The sequence below is a fragment of the Cajanus cajan genome, chromosome 11 (genome assembly GCF_000230855.2).
Source record: "Cajanus cajan strain Asha chromosome 11, NIPB_CcT2T_4, whole genome shotgun sequence".
NCBI lineage: Eukaryota > Viridiplantae > Streptophyta > Magnoliopsida > Fabales > Fabaceae > Cajanus > Cajanus cajan.
The window spans coordinates 23,870,814-23,888,651 of record NC_138527.1 but is presented as its reverse complement, the minus strand read 5'-3'; the positions used below and the strand labels follow the sequence as shown (position 1 = coordinate 23,888,651).

Below are 17,838 nucleotides of genomic sequence, written 5' to 3'. Positions count from 1 at the left end.
CAAACACCTTTATATATATATATGATAATAGGCAACTTGATAAGGAGCATCATAAAATAAGTATTGATTGCTCTAATGATCATCTTCAATATCTTTGAATAGGTAAGAAAAAGCACAATCGGAGGCAACATGAAGATTAAGTGTTGAAGAAGCCATAATGGTCAAGTGATTCAAAGTATCTTGTAAATATTAAGGCATTATCTTGAAAACTAAGTAGAGAGAAATCAGAGATTCTATTGAGAATAACCTATTTTCAAATCATTTAAAAAATGTACTCTAATTTGTAATATCAAGTCTTTCAAGAAGATGATAGTCTTGTGATTCTTGTATGTTTTTGTGTAAAATTTGTTGGTTGGAAAAAACTTGAAGAGGCATATTGTTTAAAAAATACTTAGTGATTGAAGCCTTTACAGACTTTATTTTTAAAGAATACTTGGATAGTTTTGTCGAGTCAGAAGTGACTTGAAAATGAATACTTGTAATCTATGATGTTTTGTTATTGAAACTTGATCAAATTAATCAAGAACTAGACATATTCGTAATGGCAGAGGCAAACCAATATAAAAACCTTGTGTGTTCATCTTTTGCTTTCACCTCTCTACAAGTCATTTTTCACATGTTTCTTATCATTTGTACCATATATAAAACTTCATCCATCACTTTTTTCAAAAAGGAAAAAAATAACACATTATTCAAACCCCATTTTTTTTTATATCATCTTTGAACCCACAATTTTAAATCAAATTATGGATAAAAAGATATACCTCATGTCATGCATCGTATTTTTCTCATTGCTTTAACACTATCATCATTGTTACATCCAATTTCATCATTGTATTTGCCACCACTATAATTCTTGATGTTAATAGTGGTGATGACAATAGTGACAATAACAGTTTTGACAACAACGAGAAAGAGAAATTAATCACATGACATAAAATATCTTTTAGTTTAAGTTACACTTTTGATTTTCCATTATAATATCTAATTTGTGATTTTGCTTTCAATTTTTAATACTTCAATTTAGTTTCTCAATTTTGTAAAGTTTTCAATTTTCATCTAACGTTAAATATAAATTTATTAATCGTTAAAATTATAATATTAATTATAATAAAAATAAATAATATGATAACTAATATGTACTAATATTTAAATTAAATTTTATTTTTAATCTCGTCTCATCATTAAATTTAAGAAAACGAAAATGAAGATCGAAAGTAACTCTACAAGTTAAATTCACTCATAGGATAAATAGATTTGCGTTCATTTTAGTCTATTAATCTCTTTGAGGATCTGTCGCTAATGGGCCATGGGGCTCTTTATTATTAAGAATGCATAATTTTAATTAATCCGCGGAGGGAATTGATTACATTGTTAGTGGACTAAAACCTTACTCGACTTAGAATTGCGTGCAGGTTATCTACCAAAAACAAATTGTCGCAAGATAAATTAAAGAGAATTGCGTGTAGGGTAATAGTATTATTGATGACAATAGACGTAAGAAGATTTGGAGATTATTAAATAATAAACCCGAATTAAATAAACTAATGAGTTTCTTAAGAAACTCTAAAGTTGTTTATGAGGTCAAGGAAATAGTATAGGAGAAGAAGATGATGATAATGATTATGAGTCATGGCAATGAAGCTTATCCTAATTGATCCAATCACAAGGAAATTCGGTGACCTAAGCCAAGAATTTGAAAAGTGAGAAAAAAATAAAAGGAGAAAAAGTTGGGTTGAAATAGTGGGGTGTAAAGTGGAGACAACGCACATTTGGTACAGGTTATGGTACCAAAGGATTTATAGGCTATGATGGGCACGTAACACTAAAAGAAGACCTAGAAATATGAAGTATGCATAATGAATAATGTTTAGTGGAAATTTCAGTGAAATGGTATCGGATGGTGATAGCTGCCCGAATGCATTCTCTTTTTATAATTTGTTATTCATTCTTTGGTTGATTATTATTTATAAAAAAAAACTATGTTTAATTCTTTGTGTTTGCATGTTCCAATTGATGATGTTAGAGTCAATTCATGGGTATGTTACCAGATAATCAAAAGCAAAATTTTCACGTCTTTCTTTTAATATGTTTAGATATTGCATTCTATTTTTGTAGAGTCAGCATTTTACTAAGGATTTATTTTCAAATATTTTGTCTTAGATTTTAAAAACTATGTACAGATCAAAATGTGAGATTATTTTATTGTGTCAATCAATTAACAATGTGTTGGAGAATATTATTATAATTTAAAATTTAATTAAACGTTATTTATTTAATTTATGTTTTAATATTTTAATATTTTTAATTAACTTTTATTGATAACTATAAAAATTAAATCCTATTAATTTAGTTACTATTTAAGATTTATTAGTTTTATTTTATATTATTTTTATTTACTCTAATCATGAATAGAGACACATAATATACAGCACTTCACTCATATCTTTTCTTTAAAAATTATTTCTATTACTAAATATATTTTGGAGTAGTACTTTTAGATTTGAAGATCTTGTTACATACAACATAATTGATCTAACGGGTTATTATATATTGAGAGAGGAATACATTACAAAATAATCTATAAGGATAACGTCTAACGTACTTTAATCCAATCTTTTTATTTTATTTCAGTTATTATTATTTAATTTTATCATTTGTTGATATTGATCTTGATGTAATTTTACTAAAATTATAATATATTTTTTATTTTCTATTTCCATGGTTCTAACACAATGCAATCCCCCTCAAAAAAAAAAAAAAAACACAATGCAGTATCATCAATTGACGCAAATGATAGTGATTATGATTAAAGTTCAAGTTTTGACTTTGAGTATAATATAGATTATGTCAAGAAAAAAATACTTATTTTATGTGTACTCATGGTCTCTAATAAAGTTATTTATTTCTTTCGATAATTAATATTTTATATTAATATTATAGTTATCTAAAACAAAATAAAAAAATGATATGTTTGACTTTTAAATAACTTTTTAAAAGTTAATAAATTTCTTATGTACGACAGTTTCACTCTATTCTCTGGAGAATAATATATACTTTTAATTATTATAAATAAAATTTACTGTTATATGAAAAAATTATACGCTTTTAATCATAGTTTTAAAAACCGGATCGGTCATCGAACCGGTTAAGGTATTGGGTCAGTGGGTCAAAGGTTGAACCGGTGGGTCACTAGTTGAACCGCATGACTCGATTTTTATTTATTTTTATTAAAAAATATTCATTATAATATATTTATACTTATAAATTTTAATAAATTCATATCTTATTTTAAATTTAAATTTTTCTATCTTATTTAAAATTATTTTTATTTTTATTTTGTAAAAAAATACATAAAAAATTACATGTTAAACGGTATATTAATACAAATTAAAAATATAAATAATATGTACATATATAATATGCTTGCAATTAATATCATAAAATAATATATGTAATATTTACATAGATATTGAATTATTAAATATATAATTTAAAATTAATAATATACTATAAAAGTTATTTAAGTTGTATATATTGCAAACAAATATATTAGAACAAGTAGTCATTTTATATTTAATAAGACTCCTTGCTTTTTCATTAAGAGATTCAATTTTCATTATTATTTTTGTGATTTTTGGTCTCTTAAAAAAAATTTAAAAAAAATATAAAAAAAAGTGGTTGAACCGGTTTGACCCACCGGTTCACCGGTTGAACCGAAAAATTGACCGGTTCAATCCGGTTTGAAACGGGTCGACTGCATAACCGATCCAACTTCAAATTCGGACCGGCTGGACCACCGATTCCCGGTCCAACCGGTCCGACCGGCCGGGTTGGTCCGGGTTTTAAAACACTGCTTTTAATTATCATAAATAAAATTCATTATTACATAAACATTCATGTCAATCATAAAAGTTGTTAATTATCACATGCAAAATTCATCATTACAGAAGCATTCATGTCAATCACAAAAGTTGTTTAGGATTTAATTGTACTTTTTATTAATTATGTTTCATAATTTTGCTAATTTTTCTATAACTCTTTATCTTATAAATTTTACTATTTAACTTTCAAAATTCTATATATTTATCATAGTTTTAAAAACCGGACCGGTCATCGAACCGGTTAAGGTACTGGGTCAGTGGGTCAAAGGTTGAACCGGTGGGTCATTAGTTGAACCGCATGACTCGGTTTTTATTTATTTATATTAAAAAAATATTCATATTAAATATATTTTATACTTATAAATTTTAATAAATTCATATCTTATTTTAAATTTCAATTTCTATCTTATTTAAAATTATTTTTATTTTTATTTTGTAAAAAAATATATAAAAAATTATATGTTAAACGGTATATTAATACAAATTAAAAATATAAATAATATGACATATATAATATGCTTACAATTAATATCACAAAATAATATACGTAATATTTACATAAATATTATATTATTAAATATATAATTTAAAATTAATAATATATTATAAAAGTTATTTAAGTTGTATATATTGCAAACAAATATATTAGAACAAGTAGTCATTGTTATATTTAATAAGACTCCTTGCTTTTTCATTAAGAGATTCAATTTTCATTATTATTTTTTGTAGTTTATGATCCCTTAAAAAAATTTAAAAAAAAAAAAGAAAAAAAATGGTTGAACCGGTTTGACCCACCGGTTCACCGGTTGAACCGGAAAATTGACCGGTTCAATCCGGTTTGAAACGGATCGACTGCATAACCGATCCAACTTAAGATTCGGACCGGCTGGACCACCGGTTCCCGGTCCAACCGGTCCGACCGGCCGGTTCGGTCCGATTTTTAAATCACTGATATTTATCATAATTAATTAATCATTAACATAACATTAATTAATCATTAGTATAACACATTCACTACAAACATAACATATAAATAATTGAAATGACTCTTGACATAAAAAGTGATGTGAAAAGAGAAATATGTTGTAGATTTTGTGAATTTAAATAATATACACATTCACTACAATCATAACATATAAATAATGAAATGACTATTGACATAAAAGTGATGTGAGAAGAGAAATATGGTTGTACATTTTGTGTATTTAAATAATATATATTTTGTCATTGAATTAATTAATAATATTATGTCATATTATATAAGAATTATTTATTTATATAATTATATAAATATAACATTATTAACATTAATCAATGATATAAATTAAGAGATAAAATTATATTATATTACTGTGTTATTTACATTAATATTATAGTATTATTGTAGGAAAAAAGTAATCAATCATCTTAAATTTTTTTTTATATATAAATAGATATCATAAATTTTTATTTTATCTTAATCATTCCTTAAACTTTATCTAATTTGTAAATTGAGATTATGAACTTTAATTTTGTTTCAATTATTCCTTAAACTTTACTTCTTTTATAAAATAAAAAAACACTCAACTTTATTTTCATTCTAATTAATTTTGATATTTGATAATTTATTATTTTTATAAAAATTTTATATTATCAATTTAGAGTTAAATTATTTATCTTAATTATCAATCATTTGCTAATATTTTCTTTTTATGTTACAATTATTTTTCAAAATATAATAAAAATACGAGTTTAGAAAATAGATATTAAAAAAATGATAAAAACAATAAAAAGAAGTCTTTATTTGATTTTTTTTTCTTTTCCTAAATTATATGGTATTTTAATATATGTGAAAATAAAACTAATATATATGTACCAAAAAGTTAATAAATAAGTGTGATTTAAAATACATAAATGTTTGATATTTTATTTATCATAATAATTTAATCTCAATGTAATATAAGAGACTTACAAAAAAAATTAATTAAGATAAAATTGTAATCAAGGTATTTATTTGTAAAAATGGTAAAGTTTAAGGTAAATTATAATAAAATTAAAGTTTATGGTATCTATTTGCTAACAAGACAAAATTTAAGGATCAATTGAAATAAACTTTGTTAAGTCAAACGATGATCTTAAATCATTCAAGTTTTAATGATACCAAATGAATGAATTTTTTTTAAGAAAAAAATGAATTATCTATAAAATATTTTATATTAGACGATGTGTAAAATGTATATCATTTATAAGATGAAGAGAATCAGACGAAACATACAGTCTATCTCATTATGTATTAAACATATACTTTTAAGTGCGACTAACAATAAACTTCATTAAATGTTTTATTCCTCAACAAATCAAACAAGAAAGATGTCTTGGAACTCTCAAAATCTATTAAAGAAGGAAAAGTCAAATTACTTGTCAGAATCAAAAGGCAAAATCCTGGATATCACAGAAAAGTAGAAAAAGGCTCTACAAGAACTACTTTGCACTAACATTGCTTTTGCGAGAACTATTCTATGATGACATTACTTTTGCTATGCCCATTTTAGAAAGAAATAATGATAAGTAACCTCCTAGATCATATAAGAGATATACGCTTTATTGAAAAATATTTAATGCTCGTATTAAATGAAGTAATGGTAATATCTTTCCTTTAGGATCAATAGTGAAGACAGACGAAGCAACTCGTGAAAAAACTTGTGAGTTCAACTCAAATTGCCGCAACGGTCATCTTTTTTTAAGCTACTATATAAAGATCAAGCCTTCAAGAAAAAAGTAACAAGAATATAGATATACACATACAAAGAAACATTCACTATGAATTCTGTATATACTTCTTTATAGATTATTTATACTTTTGTTGTTGGTTGCAACATGTCTAGAAGAGATGAAATAATCTCTCATAATCTTTTGTAACCTTTGTTGTAACGGTTGAGTTTGAAGAGACTTGTTGTTCAAAGAATATTTGGTGTTAAGCCTAGAGAGACTTGTTATTCAAAGAATACTTGGTGTTGAGCTTGGGGAGACTTGTTTAAAGAATACTTTATTAATCCTAAAGACTTGTTGTTTGAAGAATACTTGGTGTTGAGCTTAGAGAGGCTTGTTGTTCAAAGAATACTTGGATAATTACTTGAAGAGATAAGTCAAATATACTACTTTGGATTGAGCCAGAATTGGCTTATTGAAAGAATACTTGTATCTTGATTAAAAGATAGTGAAACTCAATATTGAGAACTAGATGTAGTTTGGATGATCGAGACGAACCAATATAAAAATTCCAGTGTTTCATTAGACTATTCTCTAACACTTCGTTTATTAAGTTCTTTTCTTCTTCGTTGCTCAAATGTATGAGTTTTTGATACATATTATTCAACCCCCTTCTAGTGTGTGTCTTTTCTCCACAAATTTAACATTTGTGATATCTATTTGAAAAAAGGGTGAAGTTTAAGGGGGTTAAATACTTTTGTCCCTTTATATAATTATATCAATATTTGTTTCAAGTCTAATTATGTAAATATTATGATGTCGAGTGATAGTTGTGTCTTCAAATGATGATACTTATCATGATGGTACTTATGAACTTTGAGGTAATCTAATGGTAGCACCTGTAAGGATGTTAATGGTAAAATCAAGATCAATTTTACATATGTTATGCCTTGTGGAATGTTGTAGTAAGCAAGAAATATGTCATGTACCAAGTGTTTTAGTTTTTTCGAATCTCTTTAGTATTTTACTTACTCTGATTTATCTAATGTTCTTTCTAGTCAATGCTTAACTAGGCATAGTTACCCCAAATTGGTATTACTTAGCAAAAGTAATATCGATTTAAAACTTAAAAAGTCAGAATAATCTTCTAGAATAGTCAACCAAGTCAATATTACTTAACAAAAGTTATACTAATTTAGGAGTTAAGAAGCAAGAATAAAAAATCTTACAAGCAGTTGAAGAGTTTCCGTATGATACCATTTTTACATGAACATTCTTTTTGTTGGTGGTTATAGAATGACTTTTCATTTCATTACTCAACTGCCCAAGCACCAACAATTTAAATTTGATTAATTATTTTTTAATTTTCAAAAGTTGAATTGTCTTCAAAATTACTTACTTGCACGTGCCTTTCTCCCTACATATAAAAATGTCTCAAAATTTGAACTTTGTTTTTTTTAATTTTATTATTTATCCTTTTTTGAACTATTTTTTACCTTCTTGTATGTTACTTCTAGACTTTTCAGTTACAACATGCATTCATCATTTCACATCATTAGTTTAGCTTCTAAGGTAATACTCTTTTCTTGAGGTAATTGATTCCTTTCCAAAGGCAGTATTTTTTTAATGACTTGGTAAGTCGCCACATTTGCACAACCTAACATAAAACTAATAAGTAGCAAAAAAATAAAGATCATCTAGTCTAAGATTTTCATACAAAAGTACCTAGATATTCATACATGAGATATATGTATAGGGTGTAAAAGACATCAAGCAATTCATATCCATATTAATTTTCAAAACACAAAGCCCCTAATAGGGTTATAGTAATCGTTGTACTTATATAAACAACTACAAGTATACGTACAAAAAGCATAAGACCTAAGGTGTCTATCAAACAACTTTATAGAACGTTGCATCGAAACAATTCCAACAAAACATCATCTTCAACATGGCGATCCAGCTTCATGCTCACTTTTCAGCTCAATCCTAACTTACTTTCATATTAAGTATGATCATCGTAATCCAACAAATGAAAAAGAGGATTTAATATACCAATAGACACTTCTCTTTACTTTGAACGAAGATAAAGATAGATAAAGTAAGCATATGAGAGATGCTCAAGATTTGTAAAGGTCATCTTCATGAAACACTTATATAAAGAAGCTTGAAGATTTAGAAAGAAAAGAGATATAGACTTACACAATTATCATTTTACATTTCTTTCTTTATGAAAAAAGCTTTGTACTTAATTTGTTGTATCATGTCTAGATAGTAAGACAAAACAACATTATTAGTTTACCCAAATTTATCTTTGTGCTATTGCTTTGAGTCTAAAAAGACTTGTTTGTAAAAAGAATAATTGGTCACCTTAAGCTTAAATATACTTGACTATAAAAGAGTTCATGGTTGCCTTGAGCTTAGAGAGACTTGATTGTGAAAAAATACTTGGTTTCTTTAAACCTGGAAAGGCTTGACTATAAAAGAATACTTGATTGTTAAAGTTTGGAGAGGCTTTGTGTTAAAAGAATACTTGGGTAGTGGAACTTGATTGGATTGATCAGGAACTAGATGTAGTTTCGATGATTGAGACAAACTAGTATAAAAACATTGTGTGTTCTTCTTACTTCACTTTTCGTCTACTCTTTTACGATCTTGTTACTACTTCATTGTTTAAAAAAATGTCAACATTTTTTTATTAACACTATTAAACCCCCCTCTTTCTAGTGTCTTTATTTTCTCCACAAGAGCTTTCGTTGAGTGGGCTTCTGCTCATTGAGCAATCCAAGCTCTCTAGAGCTTCTTGTTAAGTGAGCGTAAGCTCATTGAGCGAAGGAAACATACTATGGCTCTATTTGTTAAGTGAGTTTATCTCTCTCAACATGCCAACCCTTTTGTGACTCCCTCTTGCCAAGTGAGACCTTCTCGCTTACTGACCTAAAATCTTTGTGGGCCACTCTCGCTCAACGAGTCTTCAATGTGTTCATCATGTTCATACAAACTTGTTGAGCGATCCATGTGTTGTTGAGCAAGAACATTGATGAGAACCTACTTTCCAAGAATTCCTTTGAAAGAAAAAGAACCAAGAAGGGTGAAGGATGACAAAGATGGTTTGAGGAATTGTAGGACATTTACCCTAATTTTGTAGGGTACCCTACATTTGGAGGCCTATCCTACCTTAAGGACTCCTATTGATTGTTTTAAATTTTCTTCTCTTCTTAGTAGTGATTGTATATTATATTTTTGACCATGCATTTTGGGTCAAGTAGTATAGAAATTTTTGTCCTTGTAATTTTCTTTAAGGGTGTAATTAGTAGTTTATGGGAGGTGTAACTAGCCTAGGCCATAGACTTATTTGGGCTTGGATGACCCAAACATTTTTCTAGCCCATTAAGGTTGGACGTCCACTTGCCTAAGCAAGTGGTTTAGACGTCCAAGCTTAATAAACAAGCTATCCAAGCTTGTTAAATAAGTCACATGGCCTTGATAGTGACATCTCAACAAACTAGGCAAAGTAATCATTAGTCTAGTAGTTGTAATAATTAGGTTAGGTAGTTGGAGTTAACTTAAGCTAACCTAGGTTATTCTTAAACTAGGATTAGCTTAGCTTGCTCCATAAGCTTCTAGACAACTAACTATATACTTGTAGAAAGTTAACTAGGGTTGGTTAGCTTAAGTACAAGATAGCTAACCATCATTACACTTGACCATGGTTAGTCTAGCTTGCACCATAAGTCAACCAAACTCCTATATATAGGATTTCCTTGTATTGGCTGAGGTAAATTTGGAGTTTTTGTGAATTAGATCGAATTTTCTCTAATTTTATCTCTCAAAGCTTGTTTCTTCCTTGAAACTTATTCCATTTCTCTTATCCTCTCTTAAGTGTGGTGAGATTTAGAGTGACTTATCACTCCTAGAGTGTGGCGTCAACCAAGGGGGATTCTACCCCTTCATATGTGTTGGATGATGGCTTTTAACACCATTGGAAAAGCTAGGAGGAGACTAGGGAGGAAAGATCCATTCAAGAAGACTTGGAGGAGAATTACATCAATCAAGTCTCTCCAAAGGGTTTTCCATGAATGTGATATTTAAGTTTTTGGCTTTTGTACTTTGAAGTCTTGCTTGACGCACTAAGCAAAAATGCTCTACAACTCCATGGTGGAAGCACTCTCCTAACACCATCCAATCTTTCTTCCACCAATGCAACCCACCAATACAACTCTAAAACAATATGCAACACAAAATTCTACTCAAATATCACATTCATCCATGAACCACCAAGAATCAAACAACTTTGGGTTTTGGTTCAACAACCCCTAAACTCCAATTCTAATCAACACCAAATTTAACTTAATTACCATGAGTGGGTTAATTAACAAGAAAAAGAACACAACTCAACTTCAAGAAGACAAACAACAAACCTTTCTTACCTTGAGTACTTCCATAAAAGATAAATGAAGGGAAAAAAATGAAGAAATCTCAAACCCTCAAGGTCAAATTCTCTCTAGGAATTTGAGCTCCTCAAGCATGAATCTTAGCTTCCACTACTAGAAAAATTAAAATTAGAGAGGGAAAAAATCCGTCACTAAACTTCATAAAATCCGTCACAAATAAGTTAGTGACGGAATTTGTGACGGAAATGATTCCGTCACAAAATTTGGCGTCACAAAATATTTAGTGACGGATTATTTTCTCCGTCACAATTAGTGACGGAATTAAGGCGTCACAAACAATATAATTTCCGTCACTAATTTGTAACAATAAATGTTTAGAAATTAATAAAAATCCGTCGCAATTTGTGAGGGATTAAATCCCTCGCAATTTGTGAGGGATTAAATCCGTCACAAACTGTGATGACTCTAATTAAGTAGAATCCGTCACAATTTGTGAGGGATTAAATCCCTCGCAATTTGTGAGGGATTAAATCCGTCACAAACTGTGATGACTTTAATTAAGTAGAATCCGTCACAATTTGCGAGGGATTAAATCCCTCGCAATTTGTGAGGGATTAAATCCGTCACAAACTGGGATGAATCCCTCACTAACTGTTGATGACTAAATCTGAGGAAACCATTGTTTTTAAGAGTCTGGTAATCGATTACCTATACATGTAATCGATTACCAGACATCATATGTTCGAAATTTACTTATTAAAAGGTTCTCTGGTAATCGATTACCCATTTCTTGTAATCGATTACCAGAGCAAAATATCAAAATAAGGTTCAGCTAAAGCAATATTGAAATCAGAAACCCAAAATATAACAATTCTAAAAAGCAGGGAATCAAATTAAAAGCAAGGGATAGTAGAGCCAATTCAAAAGGATAACCAAAGCCACTTAAAAGAAATCCAATGTAGTTAGTGTTTAAAAACATCCAAGTAAATACAATATAGCGCAATGTGACCAGAAATTAACAAGAACACAGCAATCACACTACTATAGGTTTAAAAACCTCACTCTGTGCCAAAATATCACCAATCACAGTACTCCCTCTGTCTCATTAGAACATAGTTACATATCTAGAATCACTAGTCAAATGAAAAGATCAAGTCAAGTGAGCAAAAAAAATTAGGAAACATGTATTAGTTGTAGGTCATAACAGACCAAAAGAACCTTCTTAGTAAATATTTATACGTTACTCATCAACATAAATTCCAATACCCCCTTTTCTTAACATATTTGTGCACAACAAATATATAAATCTAGTGTTCAATGAATTATGGAAGGGAGATCTTCATAAATTTTATACATCATACATATTAACAAACATAAATAAGGTACCTTGCTATCAGCATCATACATATATAAAGCATTAGGGGAATTGCTAAGAAGGCATTATCTTGTATAGATTATAATGCCTACTTTCCCCATCTGGGATCATACATATATAACATATTTGTTCACAACAAATATCATAGAATGCCACACGCCCATTGCTAGTTCCAGCAGCCAGCATCCAACCATCATCTCTAAAGGCCAACGAAGAGAAAGGTGCTTCATAAGAAATGCAAGATGATGGTCTTCTAGCAAGGCCAACACTAGCAATGATCTGTTGATTGCAGAAAGATACCAGAAAGCAAAATCATATTAAGTCAAAGAAAAGTCTCACTTTCAAATCAAGCTTTTATGGTTGCACCCTGCTTCCCAATCAAGCTTCCTGCTTGTGTATCTGCCACTAGAAGCCTGGTAACAACTGAACGTGCAGTAGCCAAAGTGCTATCCCCAAGGTCACGGTCTACATTGATAACTTGCTTATGGAACCTTAACAAACCATCAACAGCAGGCGGTATGGGGCGATCTGGCTCTTCTTTTGCAGAAACCATTACCTTTCAAAATCATCAAAGAAAAAGAATTCAAAAATACTAAATAAGAGATGATGAAAACTAAAAAGTATCAAAAACAGGGAAGTTAAAATAGACCAAATTGTATTCAAAGAACCAAGGAGATCAAATAAATAAGCATGACAAATAGACAATGATATATATCCAATGTCATCCTTACTGCATAAAATAACAGGGAAATTGAAACTCACTTCTCTTTCTGAGATTCCAGGTGGGCCATCAAGAATTTTAATCCGCGCCTTACTCTCTCCTGTAATTTTTTTTATAAACTTGCCCTTTCGACCAATGATACTGCCAACCTTTTGCACTGGAACCAACATCCTGAAAACATTCTCTCCCAAAGAAAACTTGAGTTTCCTGATTCGTTCCTATGATTCCTGAAATTATGATTTGAAGGAAATATGTAAGATTAGTGGAAAAACATTAAATAAATAATTTGTCCCATACATATTACCGGCAAGGCATAGTTTGGAAAAACAACTACTGTTGAACGATTAAAAACTCTTCTCCAATCATTCAAAAAGTTCAATCTGCCCATTAGCGGCATATTTCCTTGATCGATAAGCAAGAGCATTTTCATGAAGGATCCATATAAGAGGGATAGACTTGAAAGGCTCCTGCAAAAAACTGTAAGAACTAAAATCATATGTGCTACTTGAATACGGATATTCATGACAAAAAACCTCAAACACAAATTATAGGTGCAAAATCAGAAAGGATTCAGGTTAAAAAAACTCAAGTATCATACCAAGAAAAGGCACCCTTGGCTTCCAGAGAGCTCACAATTATACCATCATAGCTGAAAAAAAAAAAAAAAGATAGAATAATTCTTATCAGTTGCAATCAGAATTTGCTAATCCGATCAAAACAATAGCATTTTCTTAGTCGGCAACAAATTAAGAAACAAGTCAAAGTGAATTCACGTGAATTCAGATATACTATTTTCAATGTTCAAATATTATAAGGATTAATTCACATCATTAAAAAGGCAAACTGAACGTAATGATTAAGAGAATCAAATAACATTTTTTTTCTCAAACTGAAAATAAACATAACTGAGTAAAGGATAGAGAATTAATCAATATTGTAATCTAGCCATATAAAAACAAATTATTTTACTGCAATTTTCCGATGATTAACTTCAGTATACCTAAAAACCAGAAGTTATAGAAGGTGCATCAACAACAAAGTAGAAAAGATATATAAAGCTTGAAAGGATTAAACAGACCGTCATTTTATCAGTTACCAAATAGTTGGTTTAGATTTCTAGACATTCCAATTATTAAAACCATGCAAAATGCTCTTAGTCCAGAAGTAAAAACTATAACAACAATCATACTTTAGCCAGTCTACAGAGTTGTTGCGCTTATCACAAGTTCTAATGACAGTGATTGGAACTCTTAAGTTTCTGCACACATTATGCCCTGGTCCATCTTGAAGTGAAAAGACCTGCAAAACATAAGACAATATTTGAGCTAAAATAAATATATTAAAAATAAAACACTGAAAGAGACGTGGAGGCAAACATCTTAATATTTTTTAGCCTAACTTCGATAAGTCACCACATTCTTAAGGACATCAATCAACAATTTTAAACCCATAGGCCTGCTTCAATTTCAAACACTTCTCTAGCAAGGTTCTACGTGGAAGGTGAATTAACATCTAGTAGAGTTATCTTCACTTATCCCGTGAGGTGTTTGAAAGTTGAAACCAATAGTAAAATAAACACACGCACACACATTTGCGTAAGAGGAACATTTGACTTATTATCGACTTGTTTGCGTTCTCCATCTCTTCCAGAAATCAAGAACCACATTCAAACCCACACCGGTGCATAAACCTAAATTCAGAAGTATATACCTGCAGGCAAGCAATAAACCATGGCCAACTTAAAAGCTATTTTTGCACTAGTGGCAGCCTCTAACTCGCTGTCAAATAGCCCCAGATATATATACCTGCAGGCAAGCAATAAACCATGGCCAACTTAAAAACTGAACTTTGATTCATCACGAACGAAACCAACCCAAGTAAAATAGCGTTTATGAAGAGTAACTCCCCTGTATTTTGAGCTTCCCCTCGAAAAGCCAGTGCTCTGTCGACGCAGAATATGCACAAACTCCTCCTTCGTGAAATTACTCATCTGCACAACACAATAACGGAAAACCGAAGCTAAAGTCACAAATTCCATTCAAGCTTCTAAAAATACCAACAGATTAAAACCATCACTTCATTCACCTATAAGAAAAAGAAAAAAAAGAAAAGCGAACATAGCATGGTTTCTTCCGCTTTGCCACTGAACAGTTCACAGCGGCGTGACCTTCCTCGCGGCGCATCTCTTCGATGAAGGCATAGCCGTCGAGGAGGATGGTTTCCTTGGGGGGGCGGTTGGACCAGTTGGGGTTGGGGTCATTGAGGGAGGAGGTGGTGGCGCGTGTGGAGAGGGCGCGAAGGGAGGGGGTGGCGGTCTGGGAAAGCTCTTGGTTGGGGAAGGCGAGGGAGTCGGAGGGAGAGAAGGAGGGGAGGGTTTGAGTGATGTGGCGGAGGAAGAAGGGGGTTGGGTTCGCGGAATGAAGGAAGGGGCTTAGGGTTTGGTGAGAGAGGGAAACCAAAAGATAAGTGAGAGGGAAATGAAAAAAAAAATTATCATTACAAAAATAATAAAAAAATTAAAAATTATATTATTAAAAATATATTTTTTATTTAAAAAAAACTACCATTTTAACTCCTATAAATAATATGAAATAAATATCTTTAAAATATAATTATTTTTAAAATTAGTACCTTATATTTTTATTAATTAAATTATATAAATAATATTTTGAATTTAAACTTGAAAATAATGATTAATATAATTTAATTTAAATGCAAAATAGTAGTATTTCAAATTTAAAATAATAATATATTTATAATAACAATAATAATAGTTCAATTTTGAAATTTTAACAAAATTTTAAAGTTTTATGTACAACACTTTTTCTTTGGATATAAAAAAATTATATTCTCTCTAAATAACTACATAAAATCTTCTAACAAAAACACAAGATCGAGTAATACCTGTCATATTAATATTCTCTCTAAATGATTTAACACAGCTGGAGGTGTGGTGGCCGGCGAGAGACTGTTGGAACGGTTTAACACAAAAAGAGGTGTGGTGGCCGGGTGAGGGACTGTTAGAATGGTTAAACCGAGAAGGAGCTGTGGTGGCCGGCGAGGGAGTGTGGATTCGTTTAACAGAGAAGAGAAAGAGGTCTGCTAGGGCAAGAGAGAGTGTGGATTCGTTTAACAGATTTTAGATTTTATTTATTATGTTTTATAATAAATAAAATCCAATATTAAATCAAAAGATTATAAAAATCATAACTCAAATCTAGGTAAATATTTTGATATTAAATTTATTATATTAAAATTAATTAAATATTTTTATCAAACAAACTCATTCAGATTTTAAATTTTATTTACTATCTTTCATAATCAAAAGAAATCCAATATTAATTCAAAAGATAATAAAAATTATAACTAAAATATTTAGAAATTTTCTAATATTAAATTTAGTATATATTAAAATTAATTAATTAAATATTTGTATTTAAGAAATTGTTAAAGATTTTAGATATTTATTTTAAAGTTTTTATTTTATTAAATTAATTAAATTTTATCACTTTTTAATAAAGTGAGTGAATGATAATGAATTAACTAAAATTCAAAAATATATTTTAATTAAAAATATTTTTTTGGTTAATACAGTAACTAAAAAGTATTATAATAAATAATTAAACTAAAAAAATAAATTTTATAATGGTTATTTTTTTAATGATGTTAAATTAAATATTTTAATTATTTTACAATAAATTAAATAATAATAATAATAAAATATGTTAATTGATATTTTAAATAAAATATATTAAAATATCATAACCAAAAGAAATAAAGTATTATATCGAAAGATGAATAATTGATTTAGTATGTATATACCTAATTTTATTTAAATTATATATTGAATTTAATTTTTACGTATGAATTTTTTATTACCGAAACAATTAAATTCTTTGTTTAAATATATTTATATTATAAACAATATAAATTGTTAAGATAATTCTATAAGATATAGTTTAGATATACTAGTTTATACTCTCTTAATTTATTGTTTAGTTTCCTTAGTCAGTTTTATCTAAATTCCTAAACTTTAGGGATTGATTATGTTTTATGTCTATTTATTTTATTGTATCCATCAATTCAATAACATGAAAATCATTCAGATTCAAGTACTAAGGAAACTAAACTAGAAATTAGGAGAGGATAAACTAGTATATCTAAACTATATCTTATAGAATTATCTTAACATAAATATATAACAAAAAACACAATATTTTTTTAAAAATAATGTAATTTACTCTACTCACATACAAAAATTAATAAACGTACAAAGTAATCAAATATAAAGATAATAAAATAATTTAATTATTTTACAATAAATTAAATATAAAGATAATAAAATAATTATTATTATAATTACTAGCAAGAAAAAGGCACTTCGTGTCTGCATTGTATTAAAAAAAATTAAAAGAAAAAAAATAAAAAATTACTCATAAAAAAGTAGTTATTAAAAAATAAATAAAGGATAAAATAATTCATGTAAAAATAAAAAGTAAAAGTAATTATTGTAAAAATGATTTATTAGTTTCAAATTCTTAAATTTGATTAAAAATTTTTTTTCTAACTTTTTAACATAAAAGGGTATAATGGTCCAAAAAGAAATGGAGACCAAAGTAGTTACTGAAAATTATATTCCCTTTATATATTAGTATAGATATTAAATTTACAATAATATATTGAAATTATATATACTTTTATTTATCTTTTTAAATATTAAACTTGTTGATTTATATAATAAAGTGAAATTTATAAGTCTAAAAATTTGTATACTTT

General features: G+C 28.7%; 1 long non-coding RNA gene across 1 annotated transcript; it reads right to left on the bottom strand.

Moving 5' to 3' along the window:
• Positions 1 to 11,120: 11,120 nt before the first annotated feature.
• Positions 11,121 to 15,974, bottom strand: LOC145953222 (uncharacterized). The gene is made up of 3 exons (XR_014430780.1): positions 14,252 to 15,974; positions 13,661 to 13,711; positions 11,121 to 13,539 (listed from the first exon to the last, which is right to left on the bottom strand). It is a non-coding gene; the product is annotated as an uncharacterized LOC145953222 (long non-coding RNA).
• Between the last annotated feature and the right edge of the window lie 1,864 nt (positions 15,975 to 17,838).